The sequence below is a fragment of the Caretta caretta genome, chromosome 11 (genome assembly GCF_965140235.1).
Source record: "Caretta caretta isolate rCarCar2 chromosome 11, rCarCar1.hap1, whole genome shotgun sequence".
Lineage (NCBI taxonomy): Eukaryota > Metazoa > Chordata > Testudines > Cheloniidae > Caretta > Caretta caretta.
Genome location: NC_134216.1, coordinates 77388418 through 77414436, shown reverse-complemented (window position 1 = coordinate 77414436; position 26019 = coordinate 77388418). Strand labels below are relative to the sequence as shown.

Below are 26019 nucleotides of genomic sequence, written 5' to 3'. Positions count from 1 at the left end.
TAAAGCTTCAAAATACTTTAATGTTCTTATGAAATAATTCACATCCACTATCATTTCTTTGCCTGTAGTAAATATATTGTCCTTTTTAGTTGGCACACTGTTCTGATCGTTGTCTGTACAGTAATCTTTTGAGTAATTCAGTTCAGTTAGATGTTATCAGTCACCTGGAGTTTCTTCCTCAGAAGCTGTTATGGCTTTCAAGGCTCTTCTCTTCCTTAATCTTTCTGCATTTGTGATTGTCATAGGATGCAATGGGAAAAATCCAGAAAGACCTGAAAGAAAGATTATTGATATTTATAGCTGGAGTTGCAATATGACTGTTCTAAACTCACAGATTCAAAGGCTAAAAGGGAGTGCTGTGATTATCTCGTCTGACATCCTATATAACACATGTTATAGAACTTCCCCAAAATAATTCTTAGCATATATATTTCAGAAAAACATGCAATCTCAAGTTAAATTGTCAGTGATGGAGAATTCACGACAACCCTCGGTCAACTGTTCCAATAGTTAATGAGACTTTTAAGAAGTGAGAGTAATTGTCTGTCTCACTAACCCTCTAGTGGCTTAAAGTGCCTTTTACTGCTGTCTCGGCCAGCTCAGCGTCTCCATAAATGAGACCCGTTCCCATTTCCTCAAAAAGAACAGGAGTACTTGTGACACCTTAGAGACTAACAAATTATAGCTCATCTAAATTAGCCTCTTACAGTTTGTATGGCAACTCCCACCTTTTCATGATTCTCTGTATGTGTATATATCTTCTTACTGTATGTTCCATTCTATTCATCTGATGAAGTGAGCTGTAGCCCACAAAAGCTTATGCTTAATTGAATTTGTTAGTCTCTAAGGTGCCGCAAGTCCTCCCGTTCTTTTTCCGGATACAGACTAACAAGGCTGCTACTCTGAAACATCCCATTTCCAGTGGCCAAAAGAAGGGTGATTGCATATATACATATTCTCAAGGATTCATGCAAAGAAATGAAGAAAGAGTCTTTGGTACTCCAAGTATGCAGAGGATCACCAAGGAAAACCTATTGTCTTTTAAGAGAAATAAGCAAAAATCTTGGGAGACAGGCCAGTCCTTGCCTACAGACAGCCCCGCAACCTGAAGCAAATACTCACCAACAACCACATACCACACAACAGAACCACTAACCCAGGAACTTATCCTTGCAACAAAGCCCGTTCCCAATTGTGCCCACATATCTATTCAGGGGACACCATCACAGGGCCTAATAACATCAGCCACACTATCAGAGGCTCGTTCACCTGCACATCCACCAATGTGATATATGCCATCATGTGCCAGCAATGCCCCTCTGCCATTTACATTGGACAAACTGGACAGTCTCTACGTAAAAGAATAAATGGACACAAATCAGATGTCAAGAATTATAACATTCATAAACCAGTCGGAGAACACTTCAATCTCTCTGGTCACGCAATCACAGACATGAAGGTCGCTATCTTAAAACAAACAAACTTCAAATCCAGACTCCAGCGAGAAACTGCTGAATTGGAATTCATTTGCAAATTGGATACTATTAATTTAGGCTTAAATAGAGACTGGGAGTGGCTAAGTCATTATGCAAGGTAGCCTATTTCCCCTTGTTTTTTCCTCCCCCCCCCCCCCCCCCGAGATGTTCTGGTTTAACTTGGATTTAAACTTGGAGAGTGGTCAGTTTGGATGAGCTATTACCAGCAGGAGAGTGAGTTTGTGTGTGTATGGGGGTGGGGAGGGTGTGAGAAAACCTGGATTTGTGCTGGAAATGGCCCACCTTGATTATCATGCACATTGTAGGGAGAGTGGTCACTTTGGATGAGCTATTACCAGCAGGATAGTGAGTTTGTGTGTGTGGTTTTTGGGAGGAGGGTGAGGGGGTGAGAGAACCTGGATTTGTGCAGGAAATGGCCCAACTTGATTATCATGCACATTGTGTAAAGAGTTGTCACTTTGGATGGGCTATCACCAGCAGGAGAGTGAATTTGTGTGGGGGGGTGGAGGGTGAGAAAACCTGGATTTGTGCTGGAAATGGCCCAACCTGATGATCACTTTAGATAAGCTATTACCAGCAGGACAGTGGGGTGGGAGGAGGTATTGTTTCATATTCTCTGTGTGTATATAAAGTCTGCTGCAGTTTCCACGGTATGCATCCGATGAAGTGAGCTGTAGCTCACGAAAGCTCATGCTCAAATAAATTGGTTAGTCTCTAAGGTGCCACAAGTACTCCTTTTCTTTTTGCGAATACAGACTAACACGGCTGTTACTCTGAAGCAAATAGCTGAGATTGGAAAACACACTGAGTTACCTAGAAGTTTTTCAACCGGTTTTGTGACATGTGCTCCACAACAATCCAGTGTTTGATTCTCTCGATGTTCAAGCCAACAAGCTTTTCATTGTGGCTATTTGGGAGTGGGTCATAGCAGCCCACTTGCTCCAAATACTTGCTGCCCCGTGCTCGCTTGTTATATGCGGCCACTATACAGAAGAAGGGTCTGTTGGCACAACCACCAAGAGCCAATCGGATAGCTACGTGTCCTCCATGATCATTTTTCATAAGGAGATGAGCTGAAGGGAAGATCAACAGGTGTCACAATAGATTTGATTATAAACAGATGCGTATAGACGTCGAGCCAAAAAATTCCAAAGGCCTTAGAGAAAAGCTTGGTTTCATTTAAAAATCAAGAAAACTGCTGTAACCTTCCCTTACGCAGCAACAATAGATTATTCTTCATGATGCAATCGAAGTCTGTACCTTGCCAGGAGATTGAGGTCTTACAGCAATTTATTTACAATAAAGATGACAGATTTGCTCTACCAACCCTTAAGAGAGTTCAGCGGTGAAGGCTGCACATTCTCCACTAACTGTGATTGATTTAGAGGGATGCAGAAACTGGGGTCTGTCAGTACAACATGGTGTGCACGCACCCCTTAACAAGCCCTGTCTGCACTTACCAAGGTGCACCATGATGACCCTTGAAAGCACCTGAAAGAGGAAAAAGACCATGAAGGAATCCCTGCCACTCCCAAACACAGAACAAGGGGCTAGCCCACTGCAGCTGTGCCGCTGTAAATGCTATAGGGTAGACATAGCCTGAGTTGACAGAGACGAGAACCTGAAAGTTATACACCGGACCCTCGCTAGAACACGTGTCTATATAACACAAATTCTGATAGAACGTGGTTGCGGATCCCAAATTTAGTAATGGTCATTAACTTTCATTGTAACGCGGTCCCCACTCTAACGCAGTACCCGCTAGAATGCGGGATTTGGCATGGATCCCAAATCCCACATTCTAGTGAGGGTCCAGTGTAGTTTGAAAATCCTGAGGGAAACATGGGAGTTTAGTTGCAAGCCCTGCCCTGGCGCCTGTAGACTCTGTCTCTCATGACCCATGTGCCATGGCGATCCTGGGAATGGAAGTTTCAAAGCACCTGCCCCCACTCCCACTTTTATGCTTTGGGGTTCAGGTAACTTTCAACCTCTTAGGAGCACAGGCAAAATGAAAAGATTTTTTTTTCCCCTGGTAGCCCTGCTAGGCATCAGCCTCACTGCTGCACCCTGCCTGCTTTTCTGTTTCAATAGCTTTGTTGCTAGGGCAATGCCAACAAGTGCCACATGAGTACATAAAATCACTTGTCATTTTAAGGTAAGAATTAGTTTCCCCATTATATTGGTGTTCTGAGGATTTGGTATTATTTTATATATGTACGTTAAGGCTGTCAATCACAGTTATCTCACACGATTAACTCAAAAAAATCAATCGCGATTAATCACACTTATAACAATAGAATACCAATTGCAATTTATTATATATTTTTTGATACATTTTCAATACTGATTTCAATTACAACACAGAACACAAAGTGCAGAGTGCTCACTTTATATTATTATTTTTTTATTACAAATATATGCTCTGTAAAAATGATAAAACAAAAAAAAATAGTATTTTTCAATTCACCTCATACAAGTACTGAAGTGCAAACTCTTTATTGTGAAAGTGTAACAAATGCAGTTGGGTTTTTTCTGATTGCATCACTGCACTCAAAAACAAAACAGTTTAAAACTTTAGCGCCTACAAGTCCACTCAGTCCTACTTCTTATTCTGCCAATCGCTAAGACAAAAGTTTGTTTACAACTGACAGGAGATACTGTTGCCTGCTTCTTATTTACAATGTCACCTGAAAGTGAGAACAGGCGTTCCCATGGCACTTTTGTAGCCGGCGTTGCAAGATATGCCAGATATGCTAAACATTCGTATGCCCCTTCATGCTTCGGCCACCATTCCAGAGGACATATTTCCATGCTGATGATGCTCGTTAAAAAAATAATACATCAATTAAATTTGTGACTGTACTCCTTGGGGGGAGAATTGTAGGTCTCCTGCTCTATTTTACCTGCATTCTGCATGTTTCATGTTACTGCAGTCTTGGAAGATGACCCAGCACATATTCGTTTTAAGAACGCTTTCACAGCAGATTTGACAAAACGCAAAGAAGGTACCAATGTGAGATTTCTAAAAACAGCAAAGCGCTCGGCCCAAGGTTTAAGAATCTTTACAATTTTTTTGTTTTTTACAGAACAAATATTTGAAATCAAAAATAAATATAAATTGAGGACTGTACACTTCGTATTGTGTTGTAATTAAAATTAATATATTTGAAAATGTAAGCATGCCAAATATTTAAAGTAAATGGTATTCTATTGTTGTACAACCGCACAGTTAATCGTGATTTTTTTTAATCGCTTGACAGCCCCAATATATGTGTGTATGTGTGTCTATATGTACACACACTATGAAAATTACTTGATTGGGTTGCAGTAATTGTTATTCTTGGACATTAACTAGTTCAGGGACTCCTCAAATCTTGCTGCTAATTGTCTGCGGTTTAAAAAATAGCCGAGAACTCCCGGTTCACAGGACGTGTGTGCGGGTCTCTGTGTGTGTGGGGGGGGGTCTCTGGGTCTGTGTGGGGTGTGTGTGTGTGGGGGTCTCTGTCTCAGGGTCTCTGTGTGGGGGGGGTCTCTGGGTCTGTGTGTGTGTGGGGGGTCTCTGGGTCTGTGTGTGTGGGGGGGTCTCTGGGTCTGTGTGTGTGTGGGGGGGTGTCTCTGTCTCTGGGTCTCTGTGTGTGGGGGGGTCTCTGGGTCTGTGTGGGGTGTGTGTGTGGGGGGGTCTCTGTCTCAGGGTCTCTGTGTGGGGGGGGTCTCTGGGTCTGTGTGGGGTGTGTGTGTGGGGGGTGTCTCTCTCTCAGGGTCTCTGTGTGTGTGGGGGGGTGTCTCTGTCTCTGGGTCTCTGTGTGTGTGGGGGTCTCTGGGTCTGTGTGGGGGGTGTGTGGGGGGGTCTCTCTCTCAAGGTCTCTGTGTGGGGGGGTCTCTGGGTCTGTGTGGGGGGTGTGTGTGGGGGGGTCTCTCTCTCAGGGTCTCTGTGTGTGGGGGGTCTCGGTCTCTGGGTCTGTGTGTCAGGGGTGTGGGGGGTCCTCTCTGTGGCTCTCTGGGTGTGTGGGGGGGGGGTTGGGAATTCAAAGCCGCTGGTTTTATGCTGCGGCCCCCCCCCCCCCGTGGCTGGCCCCGCTCCCGCCGCCGGCTCAGGGCGGCCTCGACCCCGGCCCCCTCTCGCGGCCGGCGCGTGACTACCTGGCGGAGGGGCGGCGCTGCCGGGCCCGGCCGGGCTCCTCCCCCCGCTCCCGCGCTCCCTGCCTGACCCCCCGGACCCGGGACGGCCGCTGGGGGGCGGGGAGCCCGTTACTTCTTATTCCGGTCCAGATGCCTTGGTCGAGGCATCGTCAAGGTCCAGACTTCAGAGAAAACAATAAAAACTAGTAACAATCCTGATCGTAATAAAACAATCAAAAGATTTCAGGATCTGCTGGAAAGCAGCTGGTGGCCCAGCTTTGGTCCGCGGTCTGCCTGTTGGCTACCCCTGTAATAACCCCCCCTGCTTTTACAGTGCTGGTTGAGAGTCACTCCGGGGTAAGGAAGTGGGGGTACATGGCTCCCTGGGGGCCTACAAGTCGCCCTTGGGTGTCCAACTCAGGTGGACTTGCTGACGTGAAGCAGGGGTGCTGAAGGCTCTGAGACTCAGAGTCAGGAGGCGGTGAAGCCAGGTGACTTTCCTCACTGGAAAAAGTGTGACCTTAAGGGGTTTCCACACTAAAGAGCTCCTCCCAGGGACTGTTCAAGAGCACCAGACCTATGGCAGGGAAACAGCCTGGAGAATGGGATTTTCAAAAGGGCTGAAGCAGGTTAGGCAAGTCCATAGGAGTTAGGTGCTTTGGAGGTTCCCACCAGACACCTAAATACCATTGAAAGTGTGGCCCAAGGTGCTTAAAAACTAGGGCCCTGAGGCTCAGCTGGTGTCAGTCAGGGAGGCTGAGAATCCGTGATAACGTCTCCTGTTAACCAAGAGCATCAGCCCCTGCGCTCAGATAGCCAGGGAGAGAGCAGGAGACAGCACTGGGCGCACAGATTCATGATTATGAATTATCTGCTCTCCTGAAATCTTCCCCTTTGGGCTCTGCTCTGAGCAGCCAGGGAAGCTGGGACCCCAAGGGCTCTCCCAGGATCTGGGCCCCTCTGGGCTGGGCAGTCACAGTGCTCTGAATGAAGCTCTGATCCACGAGTAATACGGGCACACAGGAACTGATAATAACCCAACCTGCTGGGCCAAATCCCTCCCCCTGGCCTGCTCAAATACAATGAGAGAAACCCCCAGCAGCGCCCCTTACCCAGGAATCCCGTCACAGCCCCCTGGAGATTGTTCTCTCGAGGGAAATCCCGGATTCTCTTTTCCAGCTCAGGGGACTTGGGCACCGGATGCGGAGACATGGCCTTCTCATCCCTGCAGAGACACGAGCGTGTTTATTCCTCCCCCTCCTTTGCTCTAAGTTCCTGCCCCCCAGAGCCAGATGGGGAGTGGGTGGGAGCTGGGCCACAGGCAGGGCTAACGGGGCCGTGACCTCTGCTGCCCAGGGAATTTACCCCCTGCACGATCTGCCGGGGAGCCGGCCTGGAGACTGGGGGCCTCTCTCCATCCAGAGAGAAAACCCAGCCCAGGCAGGGCCAGCTCCCCTCACACCTGGCCCAGCCCCACATTCCCCACAAGGGCCTGGAGGGGCTTCTCCCAGGGATTAGCGAGGGGCCCATTCTCCAGGCCCAGCTTCTCCTCAGCTTCTCCTCTCAGCCTCCAAGGGGCCTGGTCACTCCCCGTGGGGTGGGGGTTCTGGGACCGGGACACTGCCCCACGAGGGCCTGGGCTGGGACACTCAGCTCTTTCCCCACAGGCCCTTGGGCCCCCTCACACGGGACAGGCTTTGGGCCATGACAGAGCTGGGGCCAGGTCCCAGCTGGGCCCTCGGGGTGACAGGCCCCCAGCCCCATTAATGATCCCCCAAGCCAGCCTGGTCCCAGGGAGGGTTGTCCAGCCCAGAGCTGTGGGGCACTCCCCTTCCCAGGGTGGGTCACACAGACACAGCGGCAGCAGCCCCAGGGCTATGGGGATGGAGGGGGGCTGGATCCAGAGGGTGAGACCGTCCCACGGTCGGGATGCTGGGTCTGCTGCCTGGGCTCTGAGTCTCTTCCCAGCACAACGAGGCGTGGGGGCAGACGGAGCCCGGGTGTATCTGCTCACAGCACTTCTGACACCCCAGAGGGGAAGGAGAGACAGAGCAGAGAGTCAGTGGCCATGGCCCAGCCGGCCCCCTGCCCCAGACGGGTCACTCTGCTCCCCCAGCCCGGCCCCACAGGCTGCTCCCCCAGTGGGGTGGAGACTCTGAAGGGCTGTGCTAGAGGGAGCAGAGCCCCGTTCACACCAGATGTTCCGCAGGGACGGGACGGCCGGGTCCTCTGTGCTGAGCCCAGGGCTGGAACAGCCTTTCACCAGCCTCCCCGCACCTCCCCGACAGCCCAAACTCCTGTCTCTCTGCAGCCCTGGGCCCCTGGCCCTGAAGACGCCCCGGGCCGTGCTCCCTGCACTGAGTTACCCTGTCAGCCCGAGTGACTCAGGGGCCGTCCCCTCCCTGCACTGGGCTCTGGGTGCATCCGACACTGTCTCACCTGCAGCAATTCCAGCACCGGCTGCTACGCTTCCCCTCCAGCTCCGTGATCAGGGCGCTGAGCCGGGAAATCTCCTCACCCAGGTGGGTGGCATTTTCCTCCCTCCTCCTCCCAATCTCCTCGCCCAGCTCTCCCAGCCGGGCCAGGAGGAGGCGCTCCTGTTCAGCCAGAAACTGGTGCAGCCCCTCGCACTTGGACACCACCAGCGGCCGCTCCACTTCCGTCTGCCTCTGGGGTGCACAGAGAGACGCAGGGGCAGGGCAGGGACACGGGGAGAGCGGGTCTCTTGGGAAATGGTACAAAGCCTTGTCCGGGCTCCCCAGAGCGTTTCATTCAATCTCTTTGCCAGAGTAACTGTGGCTACACGAGAGCTTTTGCTAGTATAAAAATGTGACCCAAAATCACCAGCCCCCAGCCCGTCCCCACCACTGTCCCAGCACCAGAGTGAAGTGCAGACCAGGTCGTGGCAAATGGTGCTTCCCAAACTGCCCAATGGCATCACTGGGACGTCTGACACTCGAACCCTGGGATCAGCAAAAGTCTCCCCCTGCTCTGCCCCGACCCCTGCCACATCTGCGCCTGTTCAGTGTTTTACTGGCCTCTCCCTCTGCCCCCCCTCCCAGCGCTAGAGAGACAGAGCCAGAGGCTGCTCCCAGCTACCCTGGTGTAAACCCATTGACCCCAGTGGGAACTAACACCAGGGTCCCAGAGGAGTCTGACCTCACCCCACTGACTTCGGTGGGCTCACTCCTGATGTACACCAGGTACCTGAGAGCAGAGTCTGCCCTGCACTGGATAAAATGGCCCTGACCTGTCTCCCTGTAGCGACCCTGGAAACCCTTTAACCTTCTGAATGACCCAGACCCCAAGCAGCGCAGAGACCCCCTGCTGCTGTTGCTGACACCCCTGTGCAAAGCGGCCGGGCAGGGCAGGGCACCTACCAGGAGCCTCTCCCTCTCCTTGTCCCAGTCGGATTTCAGGCCCAGGAGCTCTTCTGTCTCCTCCCACAGATGCTGCAGGCGGGTCGGGATTTGCTCCTGCAAACAGACAATGGCTCTGGGGGCTGGTTTGGGGTCACTGGTTTGGGCCCAGCGATAACATCATCACTGAGCAGAGTGAGGCTGTGGGAGCAGGTCCCCCTTCTCCAACCCTCTGAAAAAGTGACCTCAGCTCCAAGGTAGCTCCCCGGCAGAGCTGCTGGGCCTGGCCCGCTCCGGCCCAGCACCATCATCTCCAGGCTGTTTCCCTGCCATAGGTCTGGTGCTCTTGAACAGTCCCTGGGAGGAGCTCTTTAGTGTGGCAACCCCCTTAAGGTCACACTTTTTCCAATGAGGAAAGTCACTTGGCTTCACCGCCTCCTGACTCTGAATCTCAGAGCCTTCAACACCCCTGCTTCACATCAGCAAGTCCGCCTGAGTTGGACACCCAAGGGAGACTTGCAGGCTCCCAGGGAGCCATGTACCCCACTTCCTTACCCTGGAGTGACTCTCAACCTGCACTGTAAAAGCAGGGGGGGATATTACAGGGGCAGTCAACAGGCAGACTGTGGGCCAAGTCTGGACCACCAGCTGCTTTCCAGCAGATCCTGAAATCTTTTTATTATTTTATTATGATCAAGATTGTTATTATTTTGTATTATTTTCTCTGAAGTCTGGACCTTGACTATGCCTTGACCAAGAAATTTGGACCTTTATAAAAAATAATTGACTCTCTCTGTTTTTTGACATGTCTGGAACACAACGCAGACAGTGCTTAGTGAACACAGAGAACGGAAAGGTCCATCTGGGTCAGTCCCAGAGCCCTCTGTCCCCTCTGTCGTCCGAGCCCACAAGCTCCTCTCCTGCCTCCAGCTGCCCACACTTAGAACCCCAGCCTAGTCCTTTGTCCTCCAGCTGGGCACACTTGGCTGGCTTCCCATGGAGGGTGGGCCGTCCATGGTCATTTATTGTTTGGTGCCAAATGTCCAGGCAATTGGAATGGCCATTGTCTTCTGGGACACTCCATGGGCCTGGGGCCCCAGGCAGCCAGCTGTCCCTCATGCCTGTATCTCTGGGTCTCTACAAGTAACACCTTTCCGCCCTCCTCTCACCTACTTAACCATGGGTAAGGCTAAGATTTTGTCAGGGATATTTTTAGTAAAAGTCAGGGCAGGTCACGGGCAATAAAGAAAAATTCACAGAAGCCCGTGACCTGTCCACGGGGAGTTCAGCTGCGGGGTCCCCACACCGCTCACAGTGGCTGGGCAGCTGTGGGGGCTCGCTTGGAGCGACGAGCTGAAGTCACAGAGGTCTCTGGAAGTCACGGATTCCGTGACTTCTGCAACCTCTGTGAAAAACTCATAGCCTTAACCATGTGTAACCCATGCCTGCTTGGTGTGCCGCTCTGTCCCCCTTCAGCAGCACCTAGACCAACTAAAGATGTGTGAACCTCCTACAGTCTTGGAGAGGAGAACAGGTCTTTTAGCTCACGCAGTAGAGGCTCGTCCATTAAGCTCCACAGATCCCCCTCTTTGATCCCAGCTGACGACAACGGGGGTCTGTGGGTGTTAAACATGCACCACATAGGGGACACTGAGGCACACACAATATTCATCCAAACTATTATGAAAAATTCCCACTGCACAACAATCCCGTTATTAGGCAGCTCCCTGGCTCTAACCCAGGGCTGGTCAGACACACGGGGGGGCTCTGTAGCTGCAGAGAAGCTGCCCCTGTAACTCCAACCATGCAGATAACTGTTCCCTACCCTGTGCTCCTGGGCAGCCTCCTCCATGGGAACCACCGTCTGAGTGCGGTGCGCCCAGGATCGGTCACACACCAAGCAAAGGGGGGTTTGATCCTCCTCGCAGGAGAGTTTCAGAGCCTCCTGGTGCCTGTCACCCACTCTCTGCCCCTCGGGCTCTGGCCCCGCCTGCAGCCTCAGGCGTTTCACTCGCTCCGCCAGGTTCCCCAGCTGCCCGTGGGGATGCAGGTCTCTCTGCAGGGCGGTTTCTCTGCACTGGAGGCAGGAGAAGTTTGGCTCTGGCTCCCCCCAGCACTGGCTGAGGCAGGCCCGGCAGAAGTTCTGCCCACACTCAATGGTCACCGGGTCTGTGAAATACTCCAGGCAGATGGAGCAAGTCACTTTGTCCTGGAAGCTCTCGGCCAGGTCCCCGGCAGCCATGGTCCAGCCACACTTTCCTGAGCAGAGGAAGTAGCCAGCAGCCCTTGAAATCTTTTTTTTTGAGTCGATTGCACAACCAGGAGCCAATCACCCTCACCGGCGGGAAATTTAAACAAAACCAAAACCAAAGCAGAAGCTGTGCCCCCAGAAAAGCCCCCAAACAAGCAACGAGCTACTTAAAGAAATGAAGAGTTGATTTAATTACATACACAAAGAAGCCAAGGCTGCTCCCCTGTTTCTACGTCCCAGGATCACATTAGCAATGGGAGTCGGTGTTCAGCTCTTTGTCCTCTGTGACACATAAATCCTTCTCCTAGTCACTGCTTTCCAGGCTACCGTTCCCGAGGCTCTAGGTGCGGCCACCCGTCTCCATTCCCAGCTTTAGGGCCTTGCTTTTGGCTGCATTTGTTTTACTAATCCCAGTTTACCAAACTATCCAGGCTGCTCCATACAACGGCCCCATCATTAGCATTATTTACCACTCCTCCAAGCTGTGTTAGCCACAGTGATTTTATACTTACTTCCAGATCGTTAATTAAAAAGTTGAGACGTGAGGGGGCTACAGCCAATCCCTGTGGGGCCTCATTAACAGCTCCCCCATTCAGTGATGATGCCCCATTGACAGGTACAAGGTCAGACTTGGGGTCACAGAGCAGGGGGATTATTTTACGACTGTTTTATAATGCACCTCATTTATTTATTCACAGGCTCCACCTACAGTGTCTGTCACTGTTGTATCTGGGCCCTTCTGGGACAAGTCTAGTCTCATTTACACTGGATCCACTCCAAAGTGAATCCAGGCCATCCCTCCCAGCCTGCCCACGAATGCTGTCTGTGGAGATCTATCCCAGGAAACAGCCTCACTCAGCCATGCTAGGGCTGGTGCCCTGATTTCTTGGCTTCTGTGGAAACACTCCCAATGGCCTTTCCCCTCCCCCTTCCCGCACATGCTGCCCCAGGCAGGGCAGATCCCATCTGTCTAGGGTTTGCCCCGCTTCACCTGCCACCTTTCCACTCAGGGGACTCAGGGCACTTCAGTCATTCAACAAATGCCCTGGCTTTATTAGCACTGTGTCCAGGCCCTACTCAGGTATCAGGCCCCATTGTGCCAGGTGCTGCATACATACAGAACAAACAGACAGTCTCTGTCCCAAAGAGCTGCAATCTCCCTGCTTCCCTTCTCCCTGCAGGAAACCCTCTTTGCTACATCTTGGACCCGCTCCCACTGCTCTCTGGGTGATTGGCACTTTCACTAGATCAGAGCCTTAGAACATTTTCTATGTGTTTCTGAGCCTCTGAACCATTTAATAAAATCACATCTCTGGGTGAGTTATGGTTTTCCTCCTCCCCCAGCAAATGGGAGCGTCCTGAATGCAGCCAAACAGCTGTTTTGTGGTGGGCAGAAGGCCCTGGAAGGGTGGGGGAGGAGTTGGTCATCAGGAGATGCTCTGTGGGGAGGGCAGAGCTTGGCTGCCGGTGGCTGCTAAGCACCCACTAATTTTTCGCCATGGCTGCTCCAGCCCCGGGGCACCCATGCAGTCAGCGCCGATGATGCCCTCCCCCAAATCAAAAGTCCTTGAGATTTTGGGTGCATCTCTCCATGTTGTAAATGTTACCAGCTCCTGTGTGTGCGTGTCTCTCTGGGTGGGGGGGTCTGTGTGTGTTGATGCTTAAGTTGATTGTGAGGTCACGGATGCCAACAGCAAAGACTGTTCGGCCTCAGCATTCTTGCCCTGCCTTCAGTCTGCCAACTGCCTTGGTTGACAACGGCTGGTGACCCAAGGAGCTGCTGAGAGACGCGGACTATCCCTCTGTCAACAACTTCTTGCATCAGCTTTTTCCACAGGTTTTCGACAAAAGATGAGTTTTTACAGAAGGTAATTCCCACATTCTTTTCCTGCTCCTTCGATTGCACATGACAGGTTGGTGCCTCCTTCCCCACGGGCAGGGGTGGCCGACCTGGGGCTCCGGGGCCGCATGCGGCTCGTCAGAGGTTAATACGCGGCTCCTTGCACAGGCCCGGACTCCGAGGCTGGAGCTACAGATGCCAACTTTCCAATACACTGTGGGGTGCTCACTGCTCAACCCCCTGCTCTGCCCCAGGTCCTGCCACCTCTCCACCCCTTCCCCCTAGTCCCCTGCCCCTTCCCCCAAGCCTGCCATGCCCTCGCTCCTGCCCCTTCCCCACCAGAGCCTCCTGCGCACTGCAGAACAGCCGATTGCGGCAGGCGGGAGGAGTGGGGAGGGAGGGGGAGGCGCTGACGGGCGAGGCTGCCACTGGGCGGGAGGTGCTGGAGGGGGTGGTGGATGGGGGCTGGTGGCGTGTTACTGGGGCTCTTTGGCAATGTCATTGGTCAATTCTGGCTCTTCTCAGGTTCAGCTTGGCCCCCCCGGTGCAGGGACGGGTGGGGGCCAGCGTTGCAACAGTCAGGTCTCAGCGTTCCATTTTGATTTGAATGTGGGCATCTCTCCCTTCTCCGTCTGCTTCAGCCTGTCCCGGTCTTTGGAGGCAGATTTCGATGCTTTTATCTTTCAGCAGACTAGCATGGGTGAATTTCCATGGCTATAACCTAAAGGGAAGATAAAAAACTGGTGTAGAATTTAGACTGATAGCTCCATCAATAGTATTTCCCTTGGAGTTCCCCTAATGCACTCCTTGCCTTCCAGTAGTGAATAGAAACCGTCTGTCTCATGTCATGATTGTCTAATGTATGTGTATTGTATTCCCCCATTGGGCTACATAAAATAGACGTGTTAAATCCCCCCTGCAATTCCTTTCCAGAAAAGGGGTTTAAATAAACCGCAGCCTCAATTTGTCATGGGTCTCGCTGTGATTTCTTTGTCATTGTTTGGGTGGCCTATTGTTCTCATTGGACGTTATAAATCGTATGGGAAATTCTTCAGTTAAAGTTTACTGGTTATTTTCCCCCTGCTAATACAGTCCAGATTTTGGAATAGTTGAGAATAAGTCAACATATTTGCAGCTGCTAATCCATCCTTCCAGACCCTCAAGCCTTCTAGATGAGAATCTTTGTTCCTTTTCCTGGCTTCTCTGGGAACAGAGGTGTCTTGGTTTTTGGCTTGGCCCTGTCTGTTCCCAGAGTCCCAACATTCTGTGCGCAAAGGAGTGGGGTTAATAATGAAGCATTTTTGCAACTAGGCCCCGGCAATGAGCAAAGAAAACAGAAATTGACCTTGGCTGTTTCCATGCCTGTCCATTGGCAAAGGAGGCGTGAGCTCCATGGGGTGAGAGTCAGACTAGGAACTGGAGCCAGTGACTGGGCTAGGACGGGATTACAGATCTGGTGCGTGGAGGTTTCTTGTTATAGAGCAAAAGGGGAGAAGCTGTGATGTGCTGTGTCCAAGAAAGGCTGTGACAAAGGTGGAACGGGGATCCTGGTGCCTCTCCCCAAGGAAACCTCAAAGCATCTCCTCTTGGACAGGAGCAGCAATTTTCATCCTAGCCGTTAAAGGCAACTTGAGGTTCATAAATTCACAGTTTCAAAGGCTCTAAGGCCAGCCCTGATCATCTAGTCTGACCTCCTGCATAACACGGGCCCTGGAACTTTCCCAGAAGAATTCCTCTTTCACCATGGTCCCAAATGTCTTCACCTGGGGCTGGGTCTAGTCATGGGGGTAGAGCTCAGTGATAGAGTGTTTGACTGCACATTAAGTGGTCCTTGGTTCAAATCGAAGTGCCCCCATTGAAGCCTTTGTTAATAAGCAGCAAATTTCAAAGAAACAAAGGATTCAAAAATGAACTAGATAAATTCATGGAGGATAGGTCCATTAATCACTGTTAGCCAAGATGGGAAGGGATGGTGTCCCTGGCCTCTGTTTGCCAGAAGCCAGGAGTGAGCAACAGGAATGGATCACTTGATGATTCTCTGTTCAATCCCTCTGGGGCACCTGGCACTGGCCACTGTCGGAAGACAGGATACAGGGCTAGATGAACCTTTTGTTTGACCCAGTGTGGCCAGTCTTTTGTTGTTTATATTCTTTTGTTGTATGAACCAGTCCTAACTATTAGAGAAGCAGATGGCTTCAAAAGACCATTCTCTTGGATCTGGGAATCCTGGGCAGACTAATTCCCTTCCTTTAGAGTAGGACAGAAAAACCCATTTCCTCCGTCTTTCTATTCCAGGCTTCGTTCCTTTTTTCAAACACTCACCTCTCGGGAGCACAGAGAGAGCCATGTGCACACAGTGGTCGTCCAACCTGCAGCCATGGAGGCATGCTCTGCCATCAGCCAGCAAGAACAGGCCTTGCCAGAGAAGCCCACGAGAAGCAAATGCTCGTGGAAGATCCTATCAGGCATGAAAAGACTCTGTGTCTGTAGCCAGTCTGACAACTCGATGGCAGATAGCGATGAGGAGAGAACAGTTTCCTCTCCAAGAAGGTGGACGTGCGTTTCCCTGAAGAAGGAGAAGAAGAAGAAGAAGAAGAAAGCAGCCAAGAACCAGGTGGCGTCAGAGGAGGAGAAGCTGCAGGAGAAGCAAGACCAAGTTGAACTGGATCTTACAGGTGAGGATACAAACCACATGGTTAGCAAGGAGCATGTGAGGAATACTCACACCAGTCACTCTACAAGCCTTATGGAAGCGGGGGAACGGTCCCGCTATTGTGGGGAACTTTCCTGGCTTCTGCACTACTCCGGTGAAATGGGCTAGAGGAAGGATCTGAGTCCTCGCTCCCACTTCCTTTCCCCAGAGGCCTCCCTGCCCTGGAGGACTCCCCTTCCACTCTCCTGTCTGGCAGAGTCCTCGTAACCCCGACAAGGCTGGGCCCAGGATTCCTGGGGGGGCTCGACCCCCAACCTTGCTGTGGCCACCCAGGACAGGGGCTAGGGTGTCCCCACTCCGGGGTGCTCTCTCTGCACTGAGCGCTTCCCAGACCCACTGATATTTACATACGATTTAAAGCAAATACAGTTTATTTAATCAGCAATTAATGTAAAAAAGAATAAGGAAAAATGGGAAAGATGAAAGGAAAACACATCACCCCGCTCTGTGGCAGGGAACGTCACAAACCATGTCTCTGGAACGTCAGGGCCGTTCACAGTTGGTTCCTTGTAGGTCCCAGACCCCTTCTCCGGCCCTGGCTGTGCTGCAGGGATGCTGCGGGTCGGACACTTGCTCTGGTGGTGACCACACCCCTCCAGCCTTTGGGGAGTGGGACCCTCCTTCCCGCCGGGTTCAGATCCCCCTCCCAGTCTGGCCTGCAAGGACCCTCGGCTGGGGGTGTCTCTCTGCGCTGGGCCCTTTGCCAGGGTCCCCCCTTGGCTGGCCCCCGTTGCTCTCTGCACCCAGCTCCAGACTGCTCCAGCTCCAGCCCCAGCCCCACTGTTCGAGCTCCGGCTCCACCCTGCCTCAGCACGGATGCTGCTGCTCTGCCTCCAGCCCCCGGGGCTGCTTCTCCGGCCCCGCTGGCTCTGTGGCTGCAGCCCTGCTCCCAGCCCAGGGTCTGCTCTCCCTGGGCTGTCTCTCTGCCCCGCTGGCTGGCCCGCCTCTGCTCCCCAGCTCAGCTCGGGCCCCCGCTCTCTCCTTAGCTCGGCCCCACGCTGCCTGAGCCAGGCAATTCCAGCTCACGCGGAGGACGGGGACTTTTCTGACCCCCTGACTCCGTCATTAGCCTGCCCGCCCTGTCAATCAGGCTGACCTGGAGCGTTGGCCTCTCCCCATGGCCCCTGAGGACTGTCAGTATCAGAGTCCTGGTTTCCCATCCACCCTTCCCCTTCCTTTTGGGACTGGGACCTAGCCAACCAAAAACCCCACTGAGTTTGAGTAAGGGGCCAACAGTCCCCTTATACTTCCACATCAGGGCCGTCTCATGGGACAGTGATGGGTACCTCAGACTCTGGAATCCATTCAGTGCCTGATCCTCTTGGAGAGGGTGGCAAAGGTCCATCGCTGAGGTGGGGAGAGCTGACAATGTCAGGTCACGCCCCTCTGGGGGTCTGGCTCTGTGGGATGGGGAGTACTAACATTGCTCCAGGCTGTAAGGGGAACAGAGAGGCTGGATGTTGTAGGAAATCATTTCTTTTCTCCTGGATGTTAGGGGGCTTATTCCTTCACCCACTTACTTCCCTGGTCCTTCTCACATGAACAGAGAGCAACAATACCCAAAGTCCAAAGGTGCAAACAATTCGATGTTTATTGGGGTGAACTTCCAGCAAGCATGATTCCAGTTTCCTTCCTTAGTATCCTCCTTCCCAACTCTGACACCACAGAGCCTTACACCTGTGTCCCTGTTCCCATTCCTACCCTTAGCCAAACATGATTCCAACTTCCTTACTCCCATTCCCTGTTCCCATTTCCCCCTTTAGCAAAACATGATTCCAATTTTCTTACCCCCATTCCCTGTTCCCATCTCACACACCCACATGCCCACCCCCACCCACACCCACTCACTTCCTCATTGACTACAGATTATATAGTAAAACTTGAGTTCTGCTTAGCTATACCTTAACCAATCATTTTCCTGAAATTTAACTAACCAATCCTAACATATTGTAACATGATTATGTAACCAATTATATCCCACCACCTTAATTAGTTTACACCCAGCAAAATTAATTATACAGCAGACAGGAACAATCACAGAACCAGAGAGATTATACAAACAATAGCAAAGTGGGAACTATATGACAAAACAATACAGAAGTGAGGATTTCACATCCCAGCTATTGATAAGTGAGTTCTTGCCAGACAGGATGCTATCAAACTAAGTTTCCCTTTACATTTTCTCGGCACTTCCCTTTCTCTGGAGGTGATAGGAATACAATCCTGTCCTGATAGTGCCTAACAGCCCAATAGCACCTTCAATGTGACTAGTTTGGAATGTGAGGATGTGACCGGTCGCTTCCCAGCTTATGGCTGCCTCTGCTGCTTAGCCAAAGGCCTGAACCTAAGCTCAGGGCCACAAACTGTCACAGTAAGAGAAGGCCCTTACACCGGCAGACAGTGATTTCTTTCTTTTATACCTCTAGAACTAGCCAAGCGATAAGAATACATCTAAATTCTTAGAGTCTAGGCCTTTACAGACAGGCCTGAATATCTATATCCTAACAGAAAAGGAGTACTTGTGGCACCTTAGAGACTAACCAATTTATTTGAGCATGAGCTTTCGTGAGCTACAGGTCACTTCATCAGATGTTATACCGTGGAAACTGCAGCAGACTTTATATACACACAGAGAATATGAAACAATACCTCCTCCCACCCCACTGTCCTGCTGGTAATAGCTTATCTAAAGTGATCAACAGGTTAACAGATCAACAAATAAATTGGTTAGTCTTTGATCACTTTAGATAAGCTATTACCAGCAGGACAGTGGGGTGGGAGGAGGTATTGTTTCATATTCTCTGTGTGTATATAAAGTCTGCTACAGTTTCCACGGTATAACATCTGATGAAGTGACCTGTAGCTCACGAAAGCTCATGCTCAAATAAATTGGTTAGTCTCTAAGGTGCCACAAGTACTCCTTTTCTTTTTGCGAATACAGACTAACACGGCTGTTCCTCTGAAATATATCCTAACACTGGATCGGGTCCCTTTCATCAGGAAAATGCTCCCGTGGTCTCAGCAGGTCACAGCTGGGAACCGTACCAGAGCTGAGTCATTCCTTCTTGGGGGGTGAAATGCAAAATGAGGCCTGTTGCCCGTCACTGACGGGAAAGGTGGGCAAGGGGAGAGGAAGAGTAGAAAAGAAAAGAAACTGGCCCCGAGGTAAGAAGAAGTCTGTTTGGTAAAAGCCCCCGGCTAAGAGGCATGAGATCGGAGTTCTCTGCTCAGCTCTGCCAACAACCTTCAGTCTGAGCCGGGGCAATTCGCTTCAGGGCTCTGTGCCCAGCTTCCACCCTCTGGAAACCAGGGAGAAGACATGGAAAAGCAAAATGTTAAGAATGTTTCTTTCTGCTGCAGGGATGAAAAAGGAGCTGTCGGAGACGAAGGAGAAGTGGGAAAAAGGGAGCCCAGAAGAGCAGGAAGAAGAGCGTGCTCCCGTCTCCTCATTAACGAGCATCTCCCCTAGGACGATGGTAATGACGCTGTGTGGCTGTGCTCATGGAAAGCACCCCTTGCTGTGTGTGTTCATATCTCCCGGAGCTGGGATCTCTGACAGGAGAACGACCTGCCCCTTGCTCAGGGGGCTGAAAAGGAACACTCTTGAAGTGGGATCAACTCCAGCCAGTCTTTACGAGTTTCTCTGGGTTGTCGAAGGAGGCCCAGTTTGACAAGGGGGTTTAGGCACCTCAAGAAGCCCAGGGGGACTTCGTGGGATTGGCAGACGTGCCTGGCTCAGGTGCCTGATTCTGAGGCACTTTCCATGGCCCACAGGCACGGCTGAAAGTCAGACCAGGTCCATCCCTGCCCTTGTCGGGGTGACCCGCATATCTCCTGGCTGTGGGGTTCTGGCCCATCTCGTGGCACCAGGACCACTTCGAGACAGAACCGATGAGTCTGCTCTCCAGCCTGAGCTAACAGCCGCATGGGTTTTAGCTCCTGTGGCAGGGGCTCCTGCATTGAGATCCCAGGTTCGATCCCGCCTGCCGACATCTGGCTCTGTCCGAGGTACAAAGGCACCTCGACGCCCTTGTGACTCTTGCTGTCAGGGACAGAGCACCCTGCAGCGCATACAAAAGTCTGCAATTCTGGGAGCTCCTGAGGTGCCGGGGGGCTGGAGTGTGGAGGCGAGTCGGCCACGCCGGTGCGCTCTGCTGTGTCCTCAGCTGCGGGCATCCAGGACAGACGGTGCTAATCCAGCGCCACGCAGGCCAGCCGCAGCAATCCCCAGGGGCTGCCCTGGGACACCCGGGCAAAGGCCTCCAGCACCCCAGGCCCTGGGTTGAGGTGGCCGTGGAACCGGGCCCCCAGGAGTAACATTGTGCCCAGTGAGTTCTGACCCACAGGAGCCTGGCCCTGGAGGCCCACGGTTTGGGGTTCTCCTCAGCCAGGCAGACTCGCTCCTTCAGTCTCAGCTACTTTCTCTCCTCTGGCGATTCCTGCCTGTTTTCTGGCAGCGCCTCACGCTGCGGGGTGGGGAAGGAAGAGGGCGTTTCCCTTTGGGCCCTATTCTCACTCCTTTCCTCGCAGACACTGTGGGCTGCCAGAGTTGCTGAGCCAATCTCCTCAGGCGCTCGGGGTGGGATGGGACATGGGGCAGGTTCTCCAGTGACCCCTCGGCGACACTCAAGGAGCAACTCGAATGGGCTTTGCAGGACATTGAGGCTTTCTCAGCAAAAGCTGGGCGTCCTGGGAGGAGGGGCTAGAGAGGGAGGAAATGGGGTGGCCCTTGGGGTCCCCGCACTGCCCGAGAACCTCCCGTCTCTTCTCAGGAGAGGGGGACAGAGCGTGGACGAAAGGCTGAGGAAACCTTGGCACCTGGGGAGTCTTTTTAAGAAACGGGCTCAGCCGGAGTCTCCAGACTCCCTCGGCGCTGGCAGCCTCCCCCGGGGACAGACTGTTCCAGGGCAGCTGCCCGAGGGAAAAACTCAGTCCCCACAGGCTTTGTCCCTGTTCATTGCAGACCCTCGGGGAGCACCCTTCATCAGACCCGCTCCACGCCCTGCTGATGACAGCCGTGCAGGGTCTGACAACACCCACCCTGCAGAGATTTAGAGCCGCAGAGGAAGAGCTGAGGGCCATCGTATCTCTCCATGGAGACAAGATGGAGAGAGTAAGAGACGCCCGCAGCGGGGCAGGGGGATGCTGGGCAGAGAGGGGGACGGGAGAATCGCCTCTCCTAGGAAACCGTTCCTGGGACACACTAGCATGGTGCTTTGAAGGTTGGCTCAGCCCCTTGCCATTCAGGGCTTGGCCGCGGGGATCCGCGGCGTCAGGTTTTGAAGTGTTCTCTGCCCGAAGGAGCTCTGACACTTCCCTGAGGACGCCCAGCCACACTGAAGGTGTGTGACAGCCCCAGCCCTGGCAAGGCAGCACTCACCTAGTCTGCTGACGAGCCTCCACATTAGGCTCCAGGAGCAGACATGGTTTCCTCAGACATGCTGCAGGGCCTTGTTTTCCAGCTGAAGTATCAGGAAAATTTGGCTTTGCACGTCTCTCTCTGTCTCTCCCAAGCTCTGATCCTGTTTCCCACCCCGCTAGCAAAACAGGTCACCCGAATCCTCCACCCAGGGTTGTCGCTCCTGCTCCTTGTTCGAGAGAGGCAAGAGCCATGACCAATTCCTCATGGAAGAGCCCTCGGGGGGGGGGCTTGTCCCTTTAGGGTCTGTCTGCCCTGTCCTGCAAACTCTGCAGCAGGAGCCTGAAAGCCTCCTGGCCCTATGGACTTGGGCTCCCAGGGCTGGCACTGTGGGACCAAAACAGGAATGCAGACTCTTCTGGGCTTGGGCTGGACCTTGATCTCTGAAGCCCAGGGAGGAGGGGAGCTTCAGAGCCTGGGCTCCAGCCCAAGTCACCACGTCTACACTGCTGTTCTAGGTGCCAGAGCCTGAGCCCGAGGGTAGAGAGCCGGCTTTAAGATTTGTTACGGCAGGTTTTACAATCCCGCAGCACAGAGGTTCTCCTTAGGGCTGGGTCTGGAGCTGGCTCGCCCCATCCAACGAGCCCGGCCTGCCATCTCTAGGATGGGCTCTGGGGTCTGGAGCAGTGGTTCTCAACCTGCGGCCCAATCAGCACAGAGCTGCGCCCCATGGGACATCCTCAGGGCCAAACAGGTAGGATTGGATGTGGCCCACAATGGAAACTAGGTTGAGACCCCTGGTCTGGAGGAACTGATTGTGCTAGACAGAGCAACAGGAAGCTGCAGAGACTGAGGAAAGGCTCCTGCAGGGAAGCCTTTGAGAGCAGGGCTGAGAGCAGTTTGCCATGGCAGGGAAGGCCCTGGGACATCAGGGGAGTTTCGGCTGTGCCCACTGTAAGGTTTTGGGGAAGGCTTTTGTGTGTTTTTCTGAGCTTTAAGGTGCTAAACCAGACCTGCGGAAGACTGGGGTTCCTGGACTTGTCAAAGCCTCTTTCTTCAGATTAGGGAGGAGCCAAGATGGGAAACTGAGGTCAGAGGCGGCTTGCATGGCTGCCAGGAGGGCTTCCCTGGGAGGAGGCCACTCTTTGATTCATCCATCCCTCAACTTCCTGGCATTCTTCCAGGTTGGAGACGTCGTGGGAGGGATCTTAATCTGGCTCGACAACGTCTGTGATCCCAGAGCCAGAAAAGCAGCGCTGAGGGCCACGGCCTTGCTGGCTCGCTCCCACCCCCAGGACGTGGTTCTAACTTGTGTGGCTCACACGCTGTCATCGCACAGGTAGGGAGCTGCTCTGTTATCACCTCAGTCTGTTATTTCTCTTCCTGCTCCCACTGACAGGCCACAGGCCGGGAAGGGTCCGTGGGGCTCACACAGTTGGAGGGAGTTTCCTGCTGTGCAGAGAGCTGTCCATGCTTACTAAGAGGAGATGGCCAGGCCCAGCCGCTGAGGAGCCAACCCCTCCTCCTGCACTCCCCGGGATGGAGACGTGCCAGTTTTCTGGAGAATTCCAGCATTGTCCTGATTTCTATGGGCCACCCACATCCTCTCAGATCCAGTACAGGGCCAATAAATGACTTTGGGGCTCACTCAACATCCCTGGCTCATGAGGTCTGGCTGCTCCTTAGTGCATGAGAGAAGGCAGAGATGGCAAAGGCCCATGAGGCCCATCTGTCTATCCCCTGCAGACCAGGGCAGGATTGTTACCTGTCGTCAGATCCCTAGTTATTCCGTGGCTGAGGAATTGGTGAAAAAATACACTCATTCTTCTGGAGCTGTGCAGCAGAGGTAAATCTCTGAAGACAGAAATTTCCAGCCCTTATTGTTGCAAAAAAGACAAAAAATCATCCACACATGACCAGAGCATAAATGCAGTGCATCCTGCCTGAGTCTGCAGACAGCCGGCAATAATAGCTCTGAGAGGGGTGAGTGCCTCTTTTCATCTCAATATGTTGTAAACTCTGAATCCTGCTGGTTATTGCTGGTCACTTTGCAGAGTCATCCATCTGAGGTGTTTAGAACACAATCCCCATGTCCCTAGGGGCCGTGAAACCCAACTTGGACCCTAGCCAGAGGTCAAAACTCCGGCTTTCCTCGGCATCTTCTGCAATGCAGTTCTGCACTGCCCAGAGACAAATCTGTGTCACATGGGAGAGCAAATTGAAGAGCAGCATGAAAGAAATTGAATTTCTTGCCCAATTCAGTTACCAGAGGAATACAGTGTTGGTTTTCATATTTCTTTGAGTGTTTGATTTGTAAACCTTTCAGGTTTGAATTCCTTGGAACAGCCACAGTGCTTTCCAGGGGCTGTGCTCACAAGCTGTAGAAACTCGGCAGCCACGGCACAGAATTTCAGTCAAGCTTCCTGAAGACCTTGCTTCCAGGCCATTTGCTCTTGATTTGTCCAACCTAGCTCTCAGTGTCCCCAGGGCTTGACCACCATGTCCGAGCTTCCTCACCAAACTTGGAAGTCAAATGACTGGAAGTCTTTTGGATCCGTCTGCAGTCTTCCTCTGCAGATGCCTGCGGGCACCAGCAGGACTTAGATCAGCAAGAATGGAGAGAAGAGAGGAGAGGGATTTCAATGCTAGTTTCCTTCCATCTCTGTCACGCTGGGCAGTACAATCTCCCCTTCCAAGCTCCTGAATCCTCTCCTATCAGGGCATGTTCTGATTCAGTGTCTGACCCCATCCACCACACTGCAGTAGGATTGAGGTGCTTTGAGACACTTGGCCAAACGCTGGGTCTCCGTTACACCCCCAAATAGCCAGAGTAACTCCAATGAGGTCAGGCAAGTTCCTCCGCACTGACCCTAGCGGAACAGAGCAGAATTTTGCAGTCTGCAGTGTGTTGGTCACTCTGTGGTCAGTTCATGGGCACTGTTTGGAAGCAGTGGTGCTGGCTTCAGGAACAATAACCCATTAGGGGAAAGGAATAAATACAACGTTCTCTGAAGGGACTTGCCCAGCCTCAGCCTCCCCACACCGATCGGTGTCTCCACTGAGAGACGCCTTTTCTGCCCACATTGCAAGCCTCTCCCTGGGGAGGGCGAGAGGTGGCCAGGCAGGGAAGGTCTGACTTCTATTTCTGACTCTGCAGATGTGCCCTTGAGCTGTGGAAGGCCTTGGGTGAAGAACCCCAGCTCACCAGGGAGGTGCTGCGGCAGCTGCTGGACAAGCTCCAGCAGAGACGCCGGGAGGAGAAGAGCGGCTATGTGTCCCTGGCTGTAAGTGAGATTTGAGATGTCACTTTGTGAACCCACCACGGCAGGGAGGATGGTGCATCTTTGTGTGTGTGTGTGTGTCTGTGTGTGAGCTTCACCCCTTCTGAGCTTCAGGCCACAGCTCCACTACACAGCTCAGCTGACCTAACCTCCCTCGGCTCACAGCCGCCACAGTAAGCCCATCCCTTGGGTGGGGCTGCACTTTGCTGCTTGTGTCAGCCAGGGCCGGCTCCGGGGGCCAGCAAAGGAAGCAGGGGCCTGGGGCAGCCAATAGAAAGTTGGGGCGGCACGTCCGGGTCTTCGGCGGTAATTCGGCAGCGGGTCCTTCATTCCCTCTCTTCCTCTTCAGCGCCACTTCGGGGGCAGCTCAATCGGGTTTTTCTTTTCTTTCCCTTCTCCGCTTGGGGCCGCCAAAATGCTGGAGCCAGCCCTGGTGCCAGCAGCGCACGTCCTCACCAGAAGCGCTTGTCGCGATTCCTCGGTCAGGGTGGGGCATTGCGGGAAGGCTCCTGAGGGTCAGTTGACGTAAACGACGCGGTGTCCATGCCGACACTGCATCGACCGAACTGCATTGACTTGGACTCTCTGCCCCTTGTGGACGTGGAGTTATGAACTTGGCCCCCAGGGGCAGTTCTGCCAATGGGAAGGAAATTCCATAGTTAGGGTGATGCTGGGTGAGTGGCCTTGTGTTGACCTAACTCTGTCGTGTAGACCAGACCTTCGTGTGTCCTGGCCACCTCCAATCAAACCAAAGAGGTGTAAATAAAGTTTCCCCCAGGTAAAAGTTACAGATCTTAAGTGGTTTCTCTGCTGGCACCCTGGCTCCGTCGTCTTCTGCTTTAGATGGCCCTTTAGTGAGCAGGTGCAGTTTGGGTGTCTCTTGGAAGTATCCAGGTTTCTGGCTTTGTAAACTGTGACTAGAAATCTTCCCAGCATGGGATCTTGAGATGTCCAGTACGTTTGACTGGGCCAGAAACACTGGGCCTATGAGAACGCATCTCCTCAGGATGGTTCAGCCCGTCCAGTCACAGCTGGAAAGCCAAAGCGCAGGGTCTGCACCATTAAGAGAAATAACGGGGAATAACGTCACCCAGACTCTTCTGATCTTTCCATAGGGTTCCATCCTGCTTCCGTTCCAGCAATGGGGGAAGGTTCAGGAGCTTCCAAATGTCTCCTCCCCTCTCAGGAGCCAATCCTCTTTTGTAACACGCTGGAGAGGAAATGAGACATGACAAAAGGACAGTCGCAAATGGCAATGGGGGCAGGGGGCAGATTGGGATAGTTGAGTGAAATTCTTTCTCCCCTTCAGGCAATGAAGACCATTTATGAGGTCCTTTTCCTATGGGGATACCGAGAAGCCATCCTGGAAATGTATCCCCAGCTGCTCATCCTCTGCGTTAGGCAAGTGCAGTATGTGATGGATCTGCACTTGCCAGGGACCTACATGGCCAGCGAGACATCCAGCCCCGAGGAGGGATCCAGCTGCCTCAGCCCCCTAAGGTAATGACTGAAAGGAAAAGGAAGAACAGATTTGTTCTGCTAAACACCTGGGGTCCGTTCATGGCCATCGGTGGTTCGGGTGCTGTCGTTAGCCCAGGCTC

At 52.6% G+C, this 26019-nt stretch overlaps 1 long non-coding RNA gene across 1 annotated transcript; it reads right to left on the bottom strand.

The window, feature by feature from the left end:
• LOC142068482 (uncharacterized) lies at positions 1–5691 on the bottom strand. The gene is made up of 3 exons (XR_012664304.1): positions 5637–5691; positions 2957–2987; positions 1–272 (listed from the first exon to the last, which is right to left on the bottom strand). It is a non-coding gene; the product is annotated as an uncharacterized LOC142068482 (long non-coding RNA).
• Positions 5692–26019: the final 20328 nt, after the last annotated feature.